General features: G+C 36.0%; 1 long non-coding RNA gene across 1 annotated transcript in view; it reads left to right on the forward strand.

Moving 5' to 3' along the window:
* Positions 1-29: 29 nt before the first annotated feature.
* LOC109303861 overlaps positions 30-5,172 on the forward strand; it is a 32,355-nt gene continuing 27,212 nt past the window's right edge. The window contains exon 1 of the long non-coding RNA XR_002099247.1: positions 30-2,663. This is a non-coding gene — a long non-coding RNA (uncharacterized LOC109303861). The remainder of the gene's footprint in view (positions 2,664-5,172) is intronic.

The raw sequence follows: 5,172 nt of genomic DNA on the forward strand, positions 1-5,172 counted from the left end.
CCCCCCTCCCCCCCCCCCCCCCCCCCCCATAAAAGCTACTTGGCATAACTTCTACAAGAGAAGCTATTGGAGGTGAATTCCTTTGGGATACAGGTCATGGATCATCTAGTAAGGCAAATGTTAATGCCTGAAAATAGAAAATTATATATTCAGGTCCCTTGTTTCAGTTTTGTCAACTTGCACATCAGTTTGCATTTGTTTAATTGCTTCTTACTAGAAGTCAAGAGAGGTTCTTGTAAGACACAGATGTTAATACTAGAACAGGTTTTATTCCCCTGGAACCTGCCTGTATTGAATTAAATTGTTATATGCCAACTACGTGATCTTTTCAGCCTCTCTTCCCTCAGACACCATTTTTTTTGCCAGCAGGAACTGCTCATTACTCAAGTTTTGTGACCTGAAAACTTGATTCTGCCAGCATTGCAATTCATGACAACCACAGAAGATCAGATTACACTTTTCAGTGCGATCAGTTTTATGGGTTTACTCCAGAGTATGTTGTATTACTGTGAAGGATGTAGAAATTTCAGCGAATTTGCTCTTACAACCTTTGTTTTTTCCTTTGCCCATCTTTATGCTTTTGTTTTAATTTGCTAATATTAGTGGTGTAACATGGGAACTGTGTACAATAGTAGTTGTTAGTTCTTCGCTTTTTTATTTTGCTTTATATGCTTCTAAGAGACCACGTACCACAGGTAGTCTTTTCTAGAAGCAATGTATGTGTATAGAAGTTTTAACATATTTTGAAAGGTACTAAAATATTTATAACTAAAAAAGAATTGAAGACTATATATTTTTATTTATTTGCACACAAGCATTACTTATATAAATCCTGATTCTAGATTACTCATTTACTTTTTTTTGTCTTTTAGAATAAACTCTCTGCCTGGAGAAACAAACCAGATGTTTTGAATATGTGTAATAACTTGGAAAATAATCCCCAAATGAAGTACAAAGAGTTTATGTATTTGAAGTGTTAGCTTATTGCATTCTGTAAAACGGGTTTCTAGAATAAAGCTTTCAGCATAGGCATTCAGGTTATAGCAGAGCCTTTGAGAAACATTGTGATCCAAAGGCTAAGTGAGTACAAATCATGCAGATCTTGTAATTGAAGTATAATGGAATATCTACAGATAAATCTGTCTACAAGGAAAATCTTTTATGCACTTTAAAATGTTTTGGTAACATGGATAATGCTCATGGAAGAGAGGCTGGTAGTAAAAGCATCCTAGTGATTCAGTTGCTGAATAATCTAGTGACTGACTTGCTAAGAACAAAAATGTTAATATGGAACGCAAGTTCTCAAAATCAATTTAAGATTAAATTATATGCATTGCAGCAAGCACTAATAATAGTGGAGACCAAAATGTCAGGATTTGATTAAATGCTTTGTAATAGTATTTTTTAAAAGTAAAATGTCACTTACCAATCAGTTATGATGATTAAAAAATAGCATGTCGTTTGACAACTGCAAAGCACATTGTGCATTTTAAATAAAATGACATTCCACACTTTAATTTTTAGAGAAGAGGCTTCATGTACTCTGTTTAATGGATTACTTTTTACATGGCTGAGAGTGAATGGTTGGCTTCTCACCTTTATTCATAATTCCTAATCCTATGCCTTTCTCAGCAGTTGTTTTATGGGATATAATATAGTATATTAATGGTAATACTTATCTCATTTCCTTGTACTAAGTCTTAGTTAGAGCTGTAATATTAGCATAAGCTTGATCATTAGAGATGTGTTAACAAAAGTATTATTTTGTAGGTAATCTGCAAATATATTATAATATGCTCAATGTTCTGAATAACTAAGGGACATTTTAGCACATTCTAAATAATTTATGTTTTGTGTCCCCCACCCCCAGTCAGCTTTTCTGCATTTTGCTGATGACATACTCCTTGAAAAGCACTGAAACCTATGATGATAAAGTCTTACTTTTAATCTCCCTCCACATCTTCTCCCCAATCATAATGCAGATGAAATTTTAATATTGTAAACTATGTTGCACTATAGAAATATTGAGAATCCTTCCAAAAATATTAGAAACCTGGAAAGGGACAGGCAAGAATTGAAATGTTTTCTGTCTGTCTCTTTAGTAGTGGATGTGACTTCACAAATTAACATGTACACTGGACCATCATGTAGAGGAGCAAGTCTTCATGATATACCACAAAACTAGTAAACTTTTTGAAAGTATGGAAATAGTTCCTTATGTTAAGTTATGTTAAGTTCCTCTTAAAATATATATTCTACTTGAGTCTGTGTAAAAATGGTGCTTTCTTATCAGACCTCCTGGTGGTATGAAATGTGATTATCTGCTAATTTTAGGAACAGAGTTTTTTGCTGCTTTTTATTCATGTTAGTACAGTAAAGCCAATGCATCTGTGAAGAAGAGTTGGCTTCCTTTGCTTCTATTATGAAAGGATATATTAAGTTAAATCGGTAGCATCCCCGCAAGTGTCCAAGAAGCAGTTTGGTGGTACTGTCGTAACTGGGCGACCTAACTGAATATGCAGAATCCCTTTCACTGATGACGATGCTGATGCATGGGGTCTCTCCCTTTTGGGATATGATTCTTGGAGTTCATCATGGTTTAGCATGTTGGACAAAACACATTTGATATTAGGCCGGATTTATACAGAACAGACAATATACCTGTTTGTATATGTTAGGTTTCAAGACCCATTTTAAAATCAAAACAAATTAAAAAAACCCCAAACCCTAAAGGCAAGGTTGGTTTGTTTTCGGAGGCTTTTGTTTGGGATGGGGCGGGGGGAAGGGGAGGGGAGTTGGCAATATCTTTTTTTGGAAAAACTGTATATCAAAAGGAGATGTTAACACAAAGCATCCCTTTCCTGGGTCACTGCAGCTACAACACTCCAATCTTACCCAAGCCCTAGGAAACTCCCGAGAAACCTGAATTGAGTCTTTCAACAGTGGTAGGGATTCTGCAGATTAAATTAAATCTCCAGTTATGACTGTGCAACCATACTGTTTCCTGGAGGTTGCAGGGATGCTACCTATTTAATTTAGTATATACTTTAAAAGCAGAAAGAAAAGGAACTGTCTCTGTTCCTCAGATATATTTACGGTAGACTACTTAAGATTTTTCTTGAATGTGATCTTTGATTTGAAAAAGGGTCAAACTCAAAGGAGAAACTAGTTGGCTATAATGAAAACATTTATTCTTGTTTTATTTTTCAAGTCTGCCTTTGCATTTCCTAAAGCCACAGAAGATATTTATTTTTATATATAGTGTTTCCTTACAGAGTTTGTCTTGCAGAATTGGGTTCAGACTGCTATACTTGCTTTGCTTTGTAGGTGACACATCACTTACTGCATACATAGTATTTCATAATCCTTTGAATTTATACTGGAACAAAAACTGGTAGACTCTGCTGCACTTTGATTTTCTTTTAATGTTGAGTTGATTGGAGGATAGTAATAAATCTTCCCGTACTTGGCACTCTCTTTTTTTTTTCCTGTTATCATTCAAATTGTTGAATTTATATAAAGTATTCTCTATTACATGCATTAAATTTTTACCGGGGTAAATCGTTAGGTCTCCTTGTGTAGTTTGAAGGTCAGCACTTAAAGCTATTTTTTTCTTTCCTCACCCCAAAGCTATTTGATGTATGTACATCAGAGACTGCAACTGGAAATAACCATTTGAAACAACATTTGCTGTTATAATGCTTTATTTTGTCCACTTGTGCATCAACCATGTGATTACTAATAAATCTTCTAATCGACTAAGTATTGGTAAGGTGTTATTGACCTTCCCCCAGTCTGCTACAGGTAGGGACCTTGATTAAAAAAAGTTTAAGCATGGTTGAATCTGATCAAGCTCAGGTACTATCATCAGTTGACAGTAACATGTATTTTAAAGATATAGTAAAAGTCTGTAGCAACTATGTTCGCACTCATCAGTCCTACGGTCTCATTGCATTTTTATGAAAATTGCCTTAATATTTGAACAGTTAAAGCTGGACACCAAGATTTTGCCTTTATCCCCTACATAGGAGAGACTTGCCATGGCCATCTGTACTGATAATTTCCAAAGTATATTATAGATGTACTCCAGATTTTGTAGTAACTACCAGTTCATGACTGAATTACATTCAAGGTGCTAGTTGGTGTCTATAAAGTCCTGAATAGTGAAAACCTCAATTAGCTGAAACTTCAACATGTTTAGCATAGGCTCTTCAGTAGTCTGTTTGGCACCATGTACATCACAAAACACAATCTCGGTGGTCTACCTGAGGTTACTTGCATGTACCCAAAAACTAGATCATTTTAGGAGTGCATCCTTTGTCACAGTGTTATACTAACTAATGTAATTTTGATATTTTATTTTACTAGCTAATTTTGGTTCTGGTTACTGAGGGGAAAATACATGATGAATGCTGTTTGAAGTATGCCTAGACACTAAGGCTGCAGCATATCCTTGCAAACCCCACAAATCACTGGGGGCCAACCTTTTTTCTCAAGTATGCTATAAGGTAATCCTTGTACCCTCTCCAAGTGTCACTCTGATCCTTTTTCCCTGTTTCAGCTGCCATTCTGCTTTCTGCTCCCTGCCCTGTGTTCTCTGCCTGATCTGTTGCTCTACTTTCTGTTTCTTTCCCTGTGCTCCCTACCATACCTGCCACTTTGCTCCCTCACTAGTCTTGTCACGTGCCACACAGGTTGGTGATTAATTCTTTTGAAAAACAGGACTGGCTGAAAGAATGATTTGTTTTGGAAAGTATTGACCTCTGTAATTAAACCAAAAACTTTCCTTTGGGCCACGAGAGCTTGCCCAAGTTTACAATAGTTTGAGTTTAAAATGAAAATGTCCTGTAATTTTTGTGCTGTCCTTGTTTTGTTTTGTTTTGTTTTTTTAATACATAGCACCAGAGTACAAGTGATCAGCATCATTTTAACTGAGAAGCAGATTGGAGTGATAAAATCAAGGTAAATTGTAGAGCTGTGTGAAGCTTTGGTAGCCAACTGGAATAGGAGGAGATTTGGCCTGATTCAGGGACTGAATCTTGGAATCCAGATTGAATCAGGAGACCAATTAAAAGCTCCGAATTCTTTCGGAAAAGATTCGGCAATTCAGTCATAAAGTAAACAGGCAGCTGACACAGTTCCTTCCAGCTGGTAAATCTGTTGGGGTTGGGC

The sequence above is a fragment of the Gavialis gangeticus genome, unplaced genomic scaffold (genome assembly GCF_001723915.1).
Source record: "Gavialis gangeticus isolate Ggan-Ray unplaced genomic scaffold, GavGan_comp1, whole genome shotgun sequence".
NCBI classification, from domain to species: Eukaryota; Metazoa; Chordata; order Crocodylia; family Gavialidae; genus Gavialis; species Gavialis gangeticus.